The sequence below is a fragment of the Rattus norvegicus genome, chromosome 9 (genome assembly GCF_036323735.1).
Source record: "Rattus norvegicus strain BN/NHsdMcwi chromosome 9, GRCr8, whole genome shotgun sequence".
Lineage (NCBI taxonomy): Eukaryota > Metazoa > Chordata > Mammalia > Rodentia > Muridae > Rattus > Rattus norvegicus.
The window spans coordinates 25,279,194-25,299,694 of NC_086027.1; the positions used below are offsets into that span (position 1 = coordinate 25,279,194).

Sequence of the window (20,501 nt, forward strand, 5' to 3'; positions counted from 1 at the left end):
AACATATCAAGTGGAAGACAGAATATCAGGGATTGCGGGTAAGTGCCACGAAGACTGAATATTTACATGTAGAAGGATAAAGTTAGATGTCCCTTTTCTCGCCTTGTATAAAAATTAATTCTGGGCTGGAGAGATGGCTCAGTGGTTAAGGGCACTGACTGCTCTTCCAGAGGTCCTGAGTTCAATTCCCAGCAACCACATGGTGGCTGAAGCCAGGTGCAATGGGATCTGATGCCCTCTTCTGGTGTGTCTAAAGATAGCTACAGTATATTTATAGACATATAATAAATAAATCTTAATAATAATAATCATAATTCCAAATGGGGGGAAAAGTCTGATGTAAGACTTGAAACTGAAATTATTGGAGGAAGAAAAGCTGGAACACTTCAAGGTATAGGCATAAACAGGCAAGAACTTTCTGAAAATCATCCCAATCACTCAGGAAATGATGCCAAAAAAATGGCTAATGGGATTGCATAAAATCAAAAAGTTTATGCACAGTGAAGAGATAGCCAAATGAAGAGGCACCCTATGTAATGGAAGAAAATCCTTGCTAGCTAAACCTGACAAAGGATTAATACCTAGGATATATAAGAGCTAAAAAAGTAAAAGCTCACAAATAAATACACTAACGTACATCTTTAACTCGCTACCCCAGTCACGTGGGCATCGATTGAGAAACAGCTAACCACAAACCAACTATCAAACAAAAAGTATAAGACATTCTTAAAAGCCAATAAGGGAAGCAAAGACTGTCATAGATGGCTTCTGGGGCTGCAAATTAATTGATCCAATGTATCTATCAATCAGCACAGATGATCTTGCAAGTGTCCTGTGATCTGGTTATTTGTACTGGAAGGAGCTTAAAGTTACACAGTGTAGACTTGACAGCTGCTTCCTGCATATCACTGTCCCCCGTACGTGACAGCAAAGCCAGCCTAGAGATGGGTCAGCAGACACATTTGAAATTTGCTTTTTTTTTTTTTCTGGACAGTGGATGGAACTGGAAATCATTTTATTAATCACTGTCTTAGTTAGGGTTTTACTGCCGAGAGCAGACACCACGACCAAGGCAACTCTTTAAAAGTACATTTAATCGTGGCTGGCTGACAGGTTGAGAGGTTCAGTCCATTATCATCGAGGCAGGAGCGTGGCAGCATCCAGGCAGGCCTGGTGCAGGAGGAGCTGAGAGTTCTACATCCTCATCTGAAGGCTGCTAGCGGAAAACTGGCTTCCAGGCAGCTAGGATGAGGGTCTCAAAGCCCACTCCCCACTCCAACAGGGCCACACCTTCTAATAGTGCCCCTCCCTGGGCTGAGCATGTACAAACCATAACGATCATAGTAACTTAAAATCCCGTCTGATAACTCCAGCATCTCTGTTCTATCTGAATCTGGTCCTGATGCTTGCTCTGTTTCTTCAAACTGTGTCGCCTCCCTGCCCACCCCCACCATATAATTTAATATGCCATGTAATTTTCTGGTAGTCAAAGAAAATTCCTGAAAATAGGACTTTACCGAAGCAAGAGTGCTAGGGAGATAGTTCCAGGGTTAGAAGCACTTGTTATCCATACAGAGGACAGGGGTTCAATTCACAGCATCCACACGACAGCTCTCAACTGACTGTAACTCCAGTTCCTGGGGATCTGGCCTCTGCAGGTACTGAACTCACGTGGTACAGATACACATGCAAGCAAAAGGTAAAATAAAATGTAAAAATCTTTAAAAAATGTGAATAAAGAATGTAATGAAAACTGTTCTTAGTTTTTCCCATCTGAGTGGGACGGAATGTCTACACAGGGCTGGTAGATGCTAGCAGGTCTGCTAGATGCTGGTAAACTCACAGTGGGCTAGCCTCTGCTTACGTGGTTTTCCTGACACTTGTCCTTGTTAACATATGAGTATTCTGATGTGTTTCCGGTTGGTGACTTTTCCCTTCACCCTGACAGGAATGTGTGGGGATACTCCTCCAAAATTCACTGTGAGAACCTGTTTAAAATCCTAGAAGAATGATTCACAGAAGCTAGTTGGACAAATGGCTCAGTGGTTAAGGGCACACAACTGATCTTGGGTAGGGTCAAAGTTCGAGTCCAAGTACCCACATCTGGTGGACAATAATCTCACTCAGTTCTAAAGAGGATTGATGATGCTTCTGGCCTCCAAGGCCACCTGCTTACACACTCAAGCATGCTCGCACGCTGAAGTGCACGCACACACACACACACACACACACACACACACACATACACACACATAAAAACACAGATGCACACACAGAAATCCCAAAAAACTAAAAAACAATTCACAGGCCTGGGAGACCCTCACAACCCTGTCTGTCTGCTAGAGTCAAGTCCTGAAGCCGTCAGCACAACCTCCTTCAATTCAACAACTGAACTTTAGGTTCTCCCTGCTCCGAGCTCAATGACAACTCCTTAAGACCATTTGGTTACCCAGCTCCCTATTTCTGTGCCATGGAGGCTTCCATCCCAGTAGATTGTGACTGTCTACTCCTACCTCTCTATCCCTGCCCTCCCTTTGGGCATGTGTATGTGTGTGAGATGTGGGTGTAGACAGGAATGCATATCTGTGGATGTATGTGCATAGAGATAAGAATTGTATTGTGTCCTTTGCTTGGGCTCCACTTTATTTATTGAGTCAGGATCTCTCCTTGAACTTGGAAGTTTATCAATTCTGGCTGATCAGCTACCTAACTTGTCCCGGAGGCATCCGGTCTCTGCCTCTCAAGTGCTGAACTGCAGGTAGCCTGCACACCCACTGGGAGTTCCTGTTGTTCTGGAGATCCTGTCTTAAAGGGCAACACTTTGTCCTATAACTTTGCTTTCTTGTGCATAAGCAAGAATTGCAGATGGAGCTGGAGAGATGGCTCAGTGGTTAAGAGCACTGACTGCTCTTCCAGAGGTCTTGAGTTCAATTCCCAGCACCACATGATGGCTCACAACCATCTGTAATGGGATCCGATACCCTCTTCTGGTGTGTCTGAAGACAGCTACAGTGTACTCATGTAAAGTAAATAAATCTTTAAATTAAAAAAAAAAAAGAATGACAGACTTTTCAGGGTTCCCCCCCCACACCACACACACACACACATTTTCTTGATTCCCTAGCTGGCCATGAACTTCTGTCTCTTTGTTTGCTTGATCCAAATCCCCTTCTCACTTGGTTCATCCCAGGGCCACAAATGCAATGTTCCCCGCCTCTTCTCCATATGAACCCCACGTACTCTCAGGTCTTACTGAGAGACTTGGCATTCTCATCTGCTCTTTGTAGCTCCAATCTCCTGTTGTTTTAGAGTTACTCTTTAATTATGGCCTTAAACTACAGTTTTCCAGCTGACTTCACCTAGCAGGCGCTTGTTAACAAATTCAAACAAATTCAATTCTTAACTAAGGTTTGTGGCCAGATACCTTCTGTTGAAATACCCTCCCTCCTATGAACTATTTATTTCAAGCCTAAACCTGTTGTCTTCGCCATGTCCCCTAAATCTTTACAGACCCAAAATGCTGGGTAGACTTCGCTAAGTAGGGCAAAGCACATCTTAAAGACTTCTAGGCTCGAATGGACTTAAATCTATTCAAAACACTCTTGCCACTACTGTTGAAGATAAGTGCTTAATGACAGAAAATACGTTGCAGCAGCATTTGCTCAAGAAATGGCAACCATTACTAAATCCTGCCTAGCACCTTGCAAATTATTTATTATTATCTCCATTTTTCAGAGCTAATCCCCTCTGGACACCCAACTGGTTCATAGGCTTGGTGCCCAGACATTTGGGTATAAAAGCCAGTAGTCTTAATCACTACATAGAGGACTGATCTATTAAAAATTTATGAACATTTCAGGTAAGACAAACTTCAGGATTATTTTATTTCAGATTTCTTTTTTACAGATGTATTTATTTATTTTATGAATGTGAGTACACTGTAGCTGTCTTCAGACACACCAGAAGAGGACATCAGATCACATTTTAGTTGGTTGCGAGCCGTCATGTGGTTGCTGGGAATTGAACTCAGGACCTCTGGAGGAGGTCTTAACCACTGAGTTATCTCTCCAACCCCTCACCCCTAGACTTCTTTTTTCTTTTTAATTAGAAAATAGTCATTGAAAAAGTAATTTTCCTTCTACTCAAATCCTTTTGATCTAATGCTACTCTTATCAACAGTGCAAAAAGAGAATAATGAGTTGACCGTCACTCAATATCATAGACATGATGTGAATATTTTGTCCCAAGTGTCTTATCTCACAAAAATTAAAACTCTTCTGGCTAGAGAAAAAACTCAGTTGTTAGAATATACTTTTCTACCAGAAGACCCAAGTTTGGTTCCCAGCGCTCATGTCCGGTGGTTCACACCTGCTTTAATCTACCTTCCAATGTTCTTTTCTGGACTTTTGGTCACCTCCACTCAAAAGTACATACACACAGAGAGACAAGCCTACTGGGTTGGTCTGAATAAAAATGGCCCTCATAGGCTCATATATTCAAATGCTTGGGCATTAGGAAGTGGTGCTACTTGACAGGAATTAGGAGGTATGGCCTTCTGTGAATAGATGTGGCCTTCTGGGAGGAAGTGTGTCACCGGGGCTGTGCTTTGGGTTCTCAAGCCAGGCCTCATGCTTCTCTGTCTTCCTGCTGCTAGGAGCTCTGGATGTTGAACTCAGCTCCCCTCCAGCACCGTGTCTGCCTTCATGCTTCCCACCATGTTAATAGTGGACTAAAACTCTGAGTTTAGTAAGCCTTGATTAAATGTCTTCTTTTATAAGAGTTGTCATGGTCACGGTGTCCCTTCATAGCAATGGCACATTGACTAAGACATGGGCATACACACAATTTTAAAAATATATAAAAATAATATTTTTAAGAGATGAAAACCCTCTTCTAATAATATCATTTTTTTTATTATCTAGATCACTAATTGTCCTTTATGGTGTCCCAATTGTAACTGCTACATGTTGCAAGGCAAAGGTAAATGGTTCATCTGACTTCATACGGGCTAAAGGCAAGCCCAAGTCTCCAGTTAGATCCTGTAGAGCTCTTGCTAGCCCAAGGAATATTTAGTTAAAGCTCAGAAAAGTTAGGCTACAAAATATTACAAATAAATGTAAGATTAGTGTGCAAGAAGCTGTGTATGTTCATGTCAACGTTCATGTTCAAGTTTCTGCTATTAATAATAAGAAAATAGCCAGAATCTGCTCTTCAGACTAACATATCTCACTGCATACCTATTTGACAAACATCGTTTGTGGGTCCCAATATCAATGCTCCTCCAAAATTTGTGTACTGGGGCCTAATCACTAGGGAGCATTTGGAGGCATAGGCCTTGAGGTCTGTGCTCTTATGAGTGACACAAATTCCCTAAAGAAACCCAGCCCTAACAACTGACTTCCTTCTACCATGTCAAAAGTCAAAGAAGGTGCCTTTTATGAGGGAGTGGCCTTTCCTATTGTTCGAACTTGCTTCTTGTTTCAGGGTTAAAGACCATGACCCAAAAGCAACTTGGTAGATGTCTTCGCTAGTTAGGGTTTACTGCCGTGAACAGACATGGCAACCAAAGTAACTCTTATGACAGACAACATTTAACGGGGGCTAGCTTACAGGTTCAGAGGTTCAGTGCATTATCATCAGTGAGAACTTGGCAGCATCCTAGCAGACATGGTGCTGGAAAAGCTGAGAGTTCTACATCTTGATCTGAAGGCAAGTAGGAGAGACTGACTGTCTCCCAGGCAACTAGGAGGAGTCACTCAAAGCCCACTCTCACAGAGACACCTCGGATAAGGCCAATCCTACTCCAATGAGTCCCCATCTCCCAATAGTGCCACTCCCTGGACCAAGCATATTTAAACCACCACAGGAGGAAACGGTTTATTTCATCTTAGCAGCTCATCGTCCATCATCAAGAGAAGACTGGGCAGGAACAGAAAGCAGGAACTTAGGACCACTGAGACATTTTGCTTACTGACTTGCTCCTTTTGCCTTCCTCTGCTATTTTTCCTTACACAGCCCAGGCCTACCTGTCTGAGGATTGCATTGCCCACAGATAATTCCTCCATCAATTATCAGTCAGGAAAATGTACCAATGAACGTGCTCACAGCCCTGTCTGACAGAGTCAACTCTTTAACTGAGAGTCCCTCTTCCACATTCAGTGAGAGATCCTGACCTGGTAAATAAAGTGGAGCTCAAGCAAAGAACACATTCAAGTTCGTATCTCTATACACATACATCCATAGATATGTATGCCCCTATACATGCATTGCTGTCTACACCTAACCAAATGGTCTTAACGAGTTATCATTGAGCTCAGACAAGGGTGAGCTCAGACAAGGGTGAACCTGAAGCTCATTGGCGAATTGCTGGAGGTTGTGTTGACGGCTTCAGGAGTTGACTCTTGGGTCATAAGGTTTCTCCACAGGTCTGTGAGGTTTGGTTTTGTTTTTAGTTGTGTGTGTGTGTGTGTGTGTGTGTGTGTGTGTGTGTGTGTGTGTGTACAGATGACCTAGGAGTCCAGAAACATCATCAACATTCCTTAGAGCTGAGTTCCAGGAGATTGGTTGCCACCAAATATAAGTGATTGGAATCAAACTCTGGTCCTCTGCATCTCTGTCTCTGCATCTCTCTGTCTCTCCAGCTCACCTCTGTGAATCATACCTCTAGGATCATACCTCTATTTTTGTGTTGTATATACATATACAATTTTTTGTGTTCATATAAAATCTAGAACTACAAATAAGAGAAAAAATGTCCTCTGTTTTTCCCAGGCTGGCATAATTCCCCAATATGATTATCTCCTGTTGAATTCCTTCCTTCACTGTCTCTCTTTTCACCTGTTTCCATCACCTTTTAATAGGTAATAGTTCTGTGTCAGAAATTGGGCCTTAAGTGAATTCTCTACACATGGGAGTGGTGCGGGCTGTTGTGTACAGGAGTGCAGAGTGCCCACGACACTGGTCCCTCTTCAGTGGTATTGTGTTGCTGCTGCTCATGTGTCATTCCTCCTAAGAATGGCAGTAGTCGAAAGGTAGGTCAGATGCCAGCCCTATATCAAGGCCAAGCAGGGCACCTTCTTGTTATGCTGATGGACTTATAATCCAGTTGTAGCTTCTGGAATCTGGCAGCAATACCTTTGGGGGTGAAATCTCCCCATCAATGTCCAGTTTGGCAGCTCCTTCTGCTTAGCACACACGAGTTTCTTTCTCCTTCACTGATACCACTGAGGTCATCTTGGAATCGTCAGTGTTCATTTCTATTATTTGTAAATGAACAAGTCTGAGAAGTTTTCTTATAGCACTCAGGACAACTAAGACAGCTGAAAGAGGGGCAGCTCCCATTTTTCTAATTAAGGTACGGTGATGCTTGGCCCAGGGAATGGCACTATTAGAAGGTCTAGCCTTGTTGGAGTAGGTATGTCATTGTGGATGTGAGCTTTAAGACCCTCATCCTAGCTGCCTGGAAGTCAGTCTTCTGCTAGCAGCCTTCAGGTGAAGATGTAGAACTCTCAGCTCCACCTACACCATGTCTGCCTGGACACTGCCATGATGGACCTTGATGATAATGGGCTGAACCTCTGAACCTGTAAGCCAGCCTCAACTAAATGTTGTCTTTATAAGAGTTGCCTTGGTCGTAGTGTGTGTTCACAGCAGTAAAACTCTAAGACAGGTATTAAGAGTATTAAGGGCACAACTGAGGTCAAACTATGTAAATATTATTGGAACACAGCATGATACTTCATAAATGCATATAATGCTTATGTTTTTATGTTAGGGAAGCTAGAAGGGCTGTAGAATCTGAAAGCTGGGCTGATAATGGATAGATTGGCTCACGAGTAAACACTGGAGCCAAAAATCAACCGTGTCCTAGGGTCATAGTTCAAACTTTCTGAGCACACCAGTCAAGACAATGGGAAGATGCCCAGAGGCCCTAAGAGCCATCTTTCTCTTACGGGTGTAGGCTAGTTTTACTTTAGTCCCAGAGGAATATTTGAGAAAACAAATATATAGGTGAATCAATTCTTTGGTTTCTCTTAACAAGTAAGAAAAAATGATGAAAATGTAACAAGAAATAAATGAAGAGTTGAGGGAATTAAAAACAAAAAGTTGAGGGCAAGTTGCTCCAGGGGATTTGACAAAAAGCCAAAACAAATGGTTACAGGCTGGAGACAACTGTTGCCTCAGGTCCAGCAGCTGAAGCATCTTTCCATAAGGCACAATGTGAACACAGGAGCTCAACAGTCATGCAGCGGACTCTTCTCGGGCTCCTCAGGAATGACCTGTATAGAAAAGAAAAAGGTCAACTGTGACACAATACTGAATAGGGTCAAGTAGGAGCTCAGTGGGAACCAGCATTAGGGGGACCTCACCTGAACAACCTGAACTGGTACCTGGGAGGCTTGGGGACATTTGAAGGACAATAGGCAACACCCAGAAAAGGTGCAGGCACTGCCATCGTGAGTTTGGTGTGACCACCTTGTTTGAGAAATTTCTTGTATTGTGGGAAGGGAACCGAGAAGCTCATTCAAGCTTACACCCATGTGTAGTAGGTAGAACACAAAATAAAACATAATGTGAAAATCCGAAAGCCTAGCTTGTGGCTGAGGAGAGGAAAAAGCTTCCCTCTGCGGTTGCTATTGCCTGGAACAGGTGATTGGAATTCCTCTCTGGATATTTCTGTCTTCCTTTCCGATGCTCTGTAGTGAGGCTTTGTAGTTTTTCTGGGTGAGTGACAAACACTTGGAAGATCACTGAAACTATCTTTATGTAGGAGGTGGATAACAGGTTACCCATCTCTCACTCTCTGGGCACACGATGGGACCAACTGCCACTGTGCAGCTCTGCATGTAGGGAAATGTGTATTCCTTTCAGTGGAGTAGGAATTCTGTGAGCAAAGTGCGGTTGACTGGGGAGAACCCTTGTCACGGGACAAAGCAGAAACTGACCCTGGTCATTTTCATTTAGACCTTATCATGCTTGCAATAGCGAGAAAGAAAGAAAAAAGAAACAAAGAAACAAAGAAAGAAACAAACGAACAAACAGGGGAGGAAGGAAAGAAAAAAGGAAGGGAGAGAGGAAGGAAGGAAGGAAGGAAGGAAGGAAGGAAGGAAAGAGGGAAGGAAGGAGAAGAGGAAGGGAGGAAGGAAGGGAGGAAGGAAGGAAGGACGGAAGAAGAAATCAGAAGTTGAGGTAAATGCTTGCATTCCTGAGGCCTGATTGCCAGATAGCCTACCGCACTCAGCAAGCCTCAATCCTAGTCTGAGATTCCATCTAAGAGAAACCAAACCAAACCAACCAAACAAACAAAAAACAGTTGGTTTGTAGAGATGACTGGGCAGTTAAGAGTGAGTATTGCTCTACCAGAGAACTAGATTTAATTCTCAACAGCAATATAGGGTAGCTCACAACCATTTATAATTCTAGCTCCAGGGAGATCTGATGCCATCTTTTGGCCTGTACAGGTACTACAGTCATATGTGTACCTACGAGTGTATGCACATGCATACATAGAGAGACGGAGTGGGGTGTTAGAAAGAAGTTTTAAAAAAAAATATTGGCAGCTATCTCAGAGCCTCCCTCTCAAGACTCGGAGGCTGACGTGGGTGGTGCCTCCATTTTTCTTGAGTAAATAATGCTACGTATTAAGAACAAAGGTGTGGAGTTGTCCAGATTGCGGGAAACATCCTTAATAGACTCCAATGCCTCAAGATGGCATGTTCTTCTCTTTATTTGTATTTAATATGTGGGGACAAAAAGTACAAATTATTCTCTAGAGGGCCAAGCACTTGGCAGAGGGTGAGGGAGGAAAACCGGCCAGCTAAAACCCCGCTTTCAGAGTTGGGGATCTGGCAAAGTACAAATAGCTCAGAGTGTCCCCACCAATCTTTAAACACAGATGATAAGGTGAATCCGAGAAACACCAGGAACTTCCTGGGTTTTGTCCTTTTTTTTGTTTTCTTATCACAAAATCAGCAGTAAGATCTGCAACTGGCCAAACAAATACTGAAATGTACACCTTCCTGTGAAGAGCCCAGCGAGCAGGTACGAGGTATTCTGGTCTCTCCACTCAAGTATTCCAAAAGAAAGCCTAGATCAGTGCTGGACACAGAACTGAATGGCTGAAGAAAGAAAACGCCCTCCATTTTTCTTTTTATTTTGTGTAATTATCAAACAATCAGTAAAGGAGGCCGGCTATGTGGGCGCTGCATACCTGCAAGGCCAGCACTGGGGAGAAGCAGGTGGGTCTCTGAGTTCAAAGCTAGCCTTCTCTAAACAGCCAAACCCAAAACAAAACAAATGAATCCCCACAGAGCACTCTGTAGCTGTGCAGCCTCTAACGCCTCCTGTCTTGATGAGAAGCTAAACAACAATAAAGGCTTCAGAAAGGAAAAAAAAAATCTCCAGAGTTAGAAAACAGCAGAAGGGAAAAACTGCTCTCTCTGACTTGGGGCTACACACTGCCGTGGGAAACATTAAGCCAGGCCGTCTTTAGATGATGACATTTGCCACTTTCTCTCTGATTGGTATCTGGTATTGTTGGAACTCCTAAAATGCAGGAAATAAACAGTGATAATAAAGGCAGACAAATGCAAATTACCTAAAAAAAATTAGTGCAGAGCGAATTTCCTGGTTTAGGAAGAGTTAATTTGAGCTCTTTGCTCTCTCTTTGGGCTAGCTTTTAAAAAACATGTCCTCCCTGTCTGGATAGTGTGGATAGACGTGAGGACCTCACAACCCAGGACACTGGAAGAGACAATGATGAGGAATACTCAAAAAGGCAAGTGAGAGCTAACCCCCTGCAGTCGCCGAGCCATCACTCACTCAGACAGTTTACTGGTGCTCTCTTTAAGCCTTCTGTCCTTCCCTCAGTGGTGTATCGTTGCCAGGGAAATAAGAAAGGGTAGAGGATACAGCGGGGATGAGGAAGGGATTAGAGAACCCACACCGTGGGTGAAGTTTATTTAGGTGATAGGAAGTGAGAGAATGTACGCCAGCAATTTTAAGGGCAGCTCTCATGTAGTCTAGTAGTCTATAAATAAGCATGCTAGAGGCTCAACACTGTCTCCCTGCTGGAGTTTAGAAGACTTCAAAGACTTGTTGAATCTGGCTGGGGAGAAATGACTTTGTGGAGTACGCCGTGAAACACGGACTTCAATTTACTGGTAAGCACTTAGCGAGAATCTGGAACATTTATCATCTATGCCTATTTCTTTTCTCCTGGTTGTCCCCTTCCCTTGGGAAATCAATGATTATTTTTATACCCACAAGAGGATTAGACAATTACAACCACATCAGCCTGGTCTGGCCAGTCCAATCACCAAGTCCAACCTCTGTTATTATTTCGTTAAACACCATCCCTGTGTCTCAAGTTCTCTCAGATCATGGACATCACCTCTGTCCAAGTCCTATGACCCAGAGGGAGGGACAGGAGAGGGACTGCAGTGTCTGGAGATCTGGTTTACCTGTTCCGGCAATCTGTGTGGAAATCACGTGGTGCTGAAGGAAATCACGTGGTGCTGAAGGAAATCACGTGGTGCGAATCTGCTGTTGGTTACTCGTCTGCTCAATTCTGCAAACAAACACTTCACCCTTAAAGTTGGCCAAACTGTTCCACCATGAACGACAAACAGCGCCTTTTTAAGTTTTGCGCTTTATTATTATTTTATCCGTTTGGGTGTTTTGCCTATACACATGTCTGTGTTCTGCATGCGTGCAGTGCTCACAGAGGCCAAAACATGTCAGTGGATCACCTGGAAATGGAGTTACAGATGGTCATTAGCTGCCTTGTAGGTGTGGAATAGAACCTGGACTGGAATCCTCTGGAAGAACAGTTAGTGTCCTTAATGATGAACAATCTTTCCAGTCAAATAATGATTGTTTTATTTTTTTATGTCTTCTTCATGTTTTTAAGTCATATCAAGACCCGAAGATAGAGACCAGACCTTAATGATCATCTAGTCTTGTAAGACAAATGGGGTTCTCCAACACAGTGTAAAAATGAACCAGTGCCTTGGTGTAACAGAGAAACGTCATGTGCTAAGGGCGCGTGAGAATTCAGAGAACTTCCCCAACTGGCAGTTGGGGAGTAGGGGGAGGGAGGTCAAGTGGGGTGTGGTGTGGGGAGGATCCAACTTTAGACAGAGATCACATGAAAACGACTCCTAATAGATGAGTTTGCTCCTGAGCTATAAAAACAGAAGCCAGGGGAGAAGGAAAGAAAATGGGGAGGACAGAAGGTAGCGTTTGTTTCCAGACCTAGAATAACTAGTTATGATTACCTGGAAAAACGTGAGAAGGTTGACCCTGCTTTTCTGCTTTCCCTCCACGATGGCTGTTTTGGGCTCCAGTCCACCCCAGCACACATTCCTGACCTTTCCTTTGTGGAGGCCGGAAGCTGTTGAAACCTGATGCCTCCACCTGTGTCTTCCTCAGCTCACTTTCGCTCCCAGCCCTTTCCCCTTCAAGGGTAGATAATCTGCTCTCTGGAAGTGACTCACCATGAAGTGCAAATTACCAATATTGACACAGCAGGTTACCTCTGAGCAGACTGTGAACTTTGCCAGCGCTGCAGCCTCTGATGAAATCGATGGAAGTCGATGATGTCGCTGGAGGACAGTCTGCAGGGATTCTCAGAAGAGGGACTGAGTGCTGTCTCTCTAGAAATTTGGGTCTACTCTCCTTCTCTTGTGATTGTGCTGTTCAGGTCACTAAATGCATGATTTTGTTTTAATTAAAACAGGATCTTCTTCCAGGCTGAACTCAGTTTCATCCCCCTCCTGCTTCAGACACTAGAATCCGAAAAACACTATGCCTAGCTTCAAATTGAAGCTTTAAAAAATGACTGCATTTTATGTGTATGTGTTTTGCTTGCATATATGTATATATACCTAGCATTGCAGGTATGCAGCACCTATGTAAGTATACATGTGTGCCTGATGCCTACAGAGGCCAGATGAAGGTGTCAGATCTCTCAGGACTGGAGCTGTAGATGGTTTTAAGTTGCCATGTGGGTGCTGGGAGTCAAATCTGGGTCCTCTACAAGAGCAGCCAGTGCTCTTAACCACAGAGCCATTTCTCCAGCTCCCGAATTTAAGCTTTTGAAGGGCATTGTTGTTCATTTGGCTTATCTGTACATCAAGTGCTTAGAACCAGGGCCTTGGTCACAGTCAACACTGAAAAGAATGCGACCGGTCAACTATTCAATGGATCAGGTCTGCTTATGGTGCCCTGTAGTACACAGCTGACAGACTGAAGGAACTCACAGAGACGAGAAAGCCAGAAACTTAAAGAAAAAAAAAACAAAATTTTATTTTACATGATGCTTGCCTTTGTTATTGGAATGGTTTAAATAAAAAGAATAAAACATTTTTTTAAAAAAAGCATTTCCAATTCTCCCTGAAATGTCAGTTTTGTTGACATAATGTCCATAATGTTTTTAAAGCTACACTATATCTATACATAAGATGTATGTGTTTAACAACAACAACAAAAAAAAGGGAGCAAACTTAAAAATAAGGATTTCATATTTTATATGTGTTTTAAAAACTCACAGCCGAGTGCAGAGAATGAGTATTTGTGGAATACTCGGCCACAAAAAGGGATGTCTATACACACCCCTCCCCCAACGCTGCCTCATGAGCTCACTGCAGCTGCCCAAGACCAAGTCAGCATCGCTGGGGCACGGGGGCTCCCCAGTCTCCAGCCCTAGCTGAGGAGATTTAACAGTTGAGGGACTTCCAGGTCAGGGAGAGGCCATTTTGCTTAAGAGTGGCCTCTGGCAAGGCAACCAGACTTCAATGGCATGGCTCCACACCCATATATGAACTGTACAAATTGGACTTGGTAAGGGATGGCAATATGGTGGTAGGAGATCTGAAAGGTGTTGGGAAGAGGAGTAGGGGTGATTATGGTCGAAATACACTGTACACGTGTATGGAACTTGTAAAGAATTAATAGAAAAATATATTTTAAAAATTTATGGCCAGGCAGCAGTGGTGGAAGCCTTCTGCATCCCAGGACTCGAGAGGCAGAAGCAGATGGATCTTTGAGTTTGAGGCCAGCTTGGTCTACAGATCCAGGGCTATATTGAGAAACCCTGTCTTAAAATTAACAAATCTATGACCATTTTGATGGGCAATAACATATTTATTTCCTTTTATTCTTTTACGTGACTATCTAGTGATCTAGCACCTAGAAATATCAGGAAACCCTCTTCTGCAACTCCCCCTTGCTGGACATCAAGTTGGTTCCAACTTTTCACCGTGACTTTTTAAAGCACGACACACGACATCTTTGTTGCTAAATCTACGTGTTCATTATTTCCTCTTACACGGGAAAATGTTATCACCGTCATTCCGAAATCACTGGCAATATTTACTGAATGTGCCCTGTGCCTGGCATTTTACAAAGCACCACTGAATCCTCCCCCGGACCCTATTATTTACAGACAAGGAAAATAACTTCAGGGCCATTGAGTGATTTGCTGGAAATTACTGTGGATCATGTCTCGTTAAAGTCTTTGATCCGGATTGCCAAACAGTTTTCTGGTTTAATGTGCTTTCAGGAATAACTTCAAACCTGTTCATTCAGGTAAACCCTCCACCAACGAGAGATTACGGCACCTCCTTTAGAGATTGATTCCCACGCTTTATCAACCTTTCTGTGTTTATTTACCCCAAGACCTTTGTGATAGTGTCTTTGCCCCACGGCCTTGTGAGAGTTTAACTGCCTTATGCTGGGCAGGCAGTGGGAGAGCTTTTGACTTAGTTTATGATTGAACTATGTTCCTGACCACAGTAGAGGCCAGGGCTCAGAGTCCTGAAATAAAGGTCTAGGTACTGATTCCATTTCCTTTCCTGGTATTGGATCCTTGGGCACATCGATAGTCTTACCTGAGCCTCACATGTAAATGGCAAAACTAACATTGAGCTAACTCATTTCCCAGATAGTGAAGTGAAAGGAAACATTAAAAGGGCTTTGCTAGAAAGAATGGTAGGAATGCGAGGTGCTGTCAGCATCACAATCATACTTAAAAGAATTCTTCTTGGAGAAACATTGCTTCAGGGGGAAGAACCAACCAACTGCTTAAAAATATTTCATGCATAAGGCAAGCATTTTATCTGAATCCCTAGACTGCAAAGAGCATCAATGTTTATTCCTTTTACTCATAGCTGCTGGTTGAAAAGTTGGAAGGCCTTGGTTTCTTAGACCAATAACTGAGAGAGGCAGCAGGCTGACCCTGAGAGATGGAGATCACTCTGTACCTGAGTCTCTTGGTGAGTAGGAAACCAGTAAGCACAACAGGCAGATTAAAGAATGAAGAAAGATCTGCTCCCTGCAGCAAGTAGGAGACTACTGGGGACAGTCAGATATGCTCTCCCCAAACTAGGGAAGATACATAGAGGGGTGGGATATGTTTGAGCATCCCAAGTTAAAGGTGACAGAGAACATGTCCAAAGAGGAAAGCTAATGGACACAATCACCTATGGGCATGCTCAGTTCATATTCTAGAATATTGATTTGTTTTTATTCGTGTGTGTGTGTGTGTGTGTGTGTGTGTGTGTGTGTGTGTGTGTGTGATTGACTGTATGTGCAAGGTGTGCATGTAGCAACCCCGGAGGCCAGAAGGAAGTGACAGATCCCCTGGAACTGGAGTTATAGTCAGTTGAGCTGCTCTATGTGGGTGCTGGGAACTGAACCTATTTTGTCTCTGAGAGCGAAAGTCCTTAACCTCTGAGGCCTTCAGTTGAAATTCTAATAAGCCCAGTTTACTCGAGGTTACCTAGGTCCAATGGACTCAATGGTCTTAGTTGCTCTGTCCTAAGTTGTTCTCCAAAGATCTGCAGCTGAAATAAAAAGAAACACTAACTTTGAATGTACACTAACTCTCTTTTGACAAGCCTGCAGCCTTCCAGTAAGCTGTAGGGCTTTGTCCCTAAAAGAGCTTGTCTAACTCAATGCAAAGATCTGGAGATAAACTCTTAAGAGTTGGCAAAGACAATTCTGAAAGTGCCCAGCCCCCAAAGAGCAAAATATAAAAAGAAGGAAGGAAGGAAGGGAAGAAGGAAGGAAGGAAACAGAAGTCAAAAAACAATGAACTGTGGTATTGAGAGACACTGGCTTGGAATGTTTCATAAGAAGGGGCCATGAGCTGACATTCAGAGCAAACTGGATGGTCCCTAGTGACACATTTCAGTGCCTCTATCAAGAGGAGGGCACGTTGTAGACAAGAGAAGGGGAGCAGAATCAGATTTGTAGGTGTCTCTTGAAAGTACAATGGGCTGGGTCCTAGTTCAGTGGGTAAGGCACTTGCCACATAGACATCTTGGAAACAGGATTCATATTCCTCCATCCCATACAAAGCCAGTCAGAGCATGTCTGTGATGCCAGTCTCCTACAGTGATAGGGCAGGCAGGGACAGGAGAATTCCCAGAAGGTCCTGAGCTAACTAGTGTGGTGTATGCAGGAGAGAGAGAGAGAGAGAGAGAGAGAGAGAGAGAGAGAGAGAGAGAGAGAGAGAGAGGAGGTGAAAGGCAACGAACAAATGAACAATACCCAAGGTTATCCTCTGACCTCTTTATATGTGAAGTAAAATGTGAACACTTGAATTCACAGGCATAAGTGTACACACACACACACACACACACACACACACACACACACACAAGTGCACATACCATACACATACAAAAATAATAAGCAGAGATGAAATGAAAAGAAGACATTCAGGCATGTGATTGGAGTTCTACAGCTCTCAGCAGTTTCTCCCCTCATGTTACTTTCTTCTCTGGCTGGAAATATTCCTCACCCTCCTTCCAAGACCCTGAACTTTGGAACACTACAGCTTTTCCCTGAAGGAACCAAAGAACAACTTTGAACACCAACTTGCTCTTCAAGCTGATGTGACTTCGAAAACATTTCCCTCCTCTGCACAACCCACTGGGAGGCAAAGGCTCTGTAGGGGAGTCCGTGGATATTACCCACTGGTCTGGGGTCTTGAGAAACTAATTAGTCATTCCCAAATGAAACAAAAGAGAAAGAGAGAGAGGAGAGAGAGAGAGAGAAAGAGGTTTAGTCTAGTGCAGGCTTTGAAACAAAGCAAAAGATTAAAGCAGCTTCTCAGGAAGAATTCTGAGAGTAGCACAAAGAAAACTGGATAACTGATATTAAACCATGACATGTCCGAGAGGGGAAAAAAAACTTAAATTCTTTCTAAATGAAACTATTCTCTCCCATAATTTCTTAAAGATGTATCCTTCCCAAAGGGTCAATACGAAACTTGTGTTTTTCTTCTGTAAGTCAGAGAGTTAAATATCGCTTCACTGACAGATTAGTCCAGCAGCATTGAGTCTTTAAAAGAGAGAAGGAGGCATCCTTCAAAGAATGGCTTGAGATGTTCAAGCCCAAGTTGCTCAGTCTAGCAAAACTGTTGGTGGGGAAGGGGCTGATCCCAGAAGAAGAGGCCATGAGGTCCAGGCACTAATTCTAACTCCTGCGGAGCCCAGATGAGCTGTTTGCACAGACATCTTCTACCATGGAAACTAGGGCTGGGTTCTGCAGCCCATAGTGCCAGACTGAAAAGGTTGAGTTTAAAACATTTAGACATGAAGTTGGGCAATGACGTCTCTGAGTAAATTCAGTTCCTGGAATTAAATAGACGGGGTGAAGGGGGGGGCATTTAACTGATAGGAAGCTGTGTGTCTCTCAAGTGGTGTTTTGGGAAGAAATTTATTGGAAATGAAGGGAGACTAATTACAGTTAATTAAGTGGATCCTCTCGATTACAGAAGCTGACCTGGGTTTGATGGAGTCACCACAAGAGAGGCTGGTATGGGAAAACACCCGGAGCATCCGCAGCCAGTCAGTCATCATTGCATGCCTTAGAATATTCTGGAAAGAAGAAACCAGAGTTACCAGATTGAGCTCAATACGGCAACTCCTGATGGGGAGTGGGACAAGGAAGGATCTCTGGAGCGTGGGATGAGACACATAGCACTGAGCCTGCTTCATGGTGAGACACACATCCAGTCCCACTGAGCCCCCCCTTCACAGCAAGGGGCAGCAGGGAAATGTGCAGCCAGGAAGAGGAAAGTTCTACGAAGTATGGAAGGACACAAACAGGGAAAGCAGATAGCAAGTATAGGCATTTTGTTCGTGGCAGCCCTACTGTGTGTGGGAGTGAAAACAGTGGTACTTGTCAGCTTCCTCCATAAGAACAGTGTACAGAATAAATTAGCTCTCTGTAGTGGTTTGAATGAGTATGCCCTCCCCAGACTCGGATGTCTGATGTATGGTCCCCAGTACATGACACTGTTTAGGGAGGTATAGGAGGTGTGGCCTGGGTGCTGGACTTTGGGGTTTAATGCCTTACAGCAAGCACCCAACATGCTCTCTCTGATGGAGATGTGAACCCTCAGTTTCTGCTCCCACTGCCTGCAGCCTCCATTCCAAGCTGTGGACTCTAATCCGTGGGCACCATAACCCCACATAAACTTTGTCTTCTGTCAGTTGCCTTGATCACGGTGTTTCATCGCAGTGACAGGAAATTAACAAATATATTTCACTTCTGCCTATCCTGTAACCCCCACCACCATACATTTGTATAAAAGAGGAATGCACACTCCTGTGGAAAACCCAACTGGTGATTCTGGGAATGTTGGGTTACATCAGACATTGATTATGAATTCAAGTCTTGGAAATTTCATACTTAAAAGAAGTCCCCCCCTTTGCGGGAATTGTGAAGAATTTAAATTCTGGTGTTTTTTTTTTCCCTTTCAATGGTGTAGGGAGAAGGTTGGGAAATACACGGGAAGAGCTTCATTCATACATGGATTTAACAAGAGATGATTAAATATCTACTCACAAGATCTATGCTTGCAGCACAGACTTCCGAAGGAGCTCAAAACCCTTCCCTGTAATCACTTACTTAGGATGCTAAGTGGGAGTTGAACTGCATGAAAGAGAGTGCAAGACCTGAACCCCAGATGACTAGAAGGTGAAATCTGCACCCCATTAGAGATCAGAGAAGAGAGAAAAATTTTCAAGGAGGTTCACTGCTGCCCTGAACATCTCAGATAATCTAAAGTGAGAATATGGGAGTGGGACTAAGAACGAGCTTCAAAAATGGCTTGCTAGGGCCACAAGACTAGAAGACAAAAATATAGGCAAAAGAGTTTCATAGGAGGGGCTAGAGAGATGGCTCAGCCACTGACTGCTCTTACAGAGAGGTCCTGAGTTCAATTCCCAGCAACCACATGGTGGCTCACAACCATCTGTAATGGGATCTGACACCCTCTTCTGGTGCGTCTGAAGATAACTACAATGCACTCATATAAAATAAATAAACTTTTAAGGGGAGTTTTACAGATGAGAAATAGTTCAGCTCTAACGAATCCGGAGCAACTCAGGAGGCAACTGCTAGCTGCCCTTCACAGCCTCATTACAATGATTTGGGGTCTGGCTTGCAAAATTGGGTGGGAGGGTATGTCCTTGTGCCACAGGGTAAGAGCTATAGCAGCAAGATTGATGGATAGTGAGACCTTCAGAGAGGTAGAATCCTTTCCTCTGACTACATCCTACTGTCCTGCAACATCTATACCCACACTCAGAAGCAGAAGGATACCTCCCTAGAACTCTTTGTCCAGCGTAATCTGGAAGCTAACACTATAAACTCTCTTTGGTAGAAGGATTCGCAGCACACATTGTTATCCAAGGGCTAGGGATAGGCCTCAGTTGGTAGACCACGTGCCTAGCATCAGGAAGTCCTGGGTTCTGTCCCCAGCACCGTGTAAAGCAGACATGGTGGTGTCATCATAGCTCTCAGAAAGTAGAGGATGTGGGATCCAAAGTTTGAGGTCAACTGTGTTACATGAAACCCAGTCTCAAAAAAATAACATAAAAGGAAGTCTTCTGAAAGCTTAAAAGGAGGGAAACAGAGTATCTTCTGAGTTGAGTTCCTTTTAGAAAACCACTATTGGGAGGAAGAGACACATATTTTATAAGCACTCTGGGAGGAGGACGTTCTTCCCTCTCAAAATTAGCACACTGCAGATAGGGAATGTAGGTAGTAGGTGGTAAATTGGGAATTGGATTGTGTTAGCTACAGTAGTCTCTTGTTCCTTCTACTTAGTCTAATAATTGTTATCAGCTTTAATAATGTGTGTGTCTGTGAGTGTATGTGTGTGTGGTGTGTATGTGTGTCTGTGTGTGTATGTGTGTGTGTGTGGTGTGTGTATGCGTGTGTATGTGTATGTATGTGTGTGTGTTTGTGTGTGTGTGTGTGTGTGTGTAATGTCTGCTTGAACGTACCTTGTGTAGGTCAGTTCCCACCCTGCTTTGAGGCAGTCTCCCTGTTTCCTGTTGCTGTACCGCATGCCTCAGAGCTAGCCATTCTCCCGCCTTCGCTTCCCCTCTCACCCCGGGAATGCCCAAGTTACAGAGTCCCGTCACTGCATCTGCCTTTCCACATCCAGCATTTTCTGTGGACTCCAGAGATCCAACTCA

At 43.7% G+C, this 20,501-nt stretch overlaps 1 long non-coding RNA gene across 1 annotated transcript; it reads left to right on the plus strand.

Annotated features, from left to right (window-relative positions):
* Positions 1 to 12,126: 12,126 nt before the first annotated feature.
* LOC120094841 (uncharacterized) lies at positions 12,127 to 19,389 on the plus strand. The gene is made up of 4 exons (XR_005489533.2): positions 12,127 to 12,236; positions 15,171 to 15,275; positions 17,786 to 18,009; positions 18,785 to 19,389. It is a non-coding gene; the product is annotated as an uncharacterized LOC120094841 (long non-coding RNA).
* Positions 19,390 to 20,501: the final 1,112 nt, after the last annotated feature.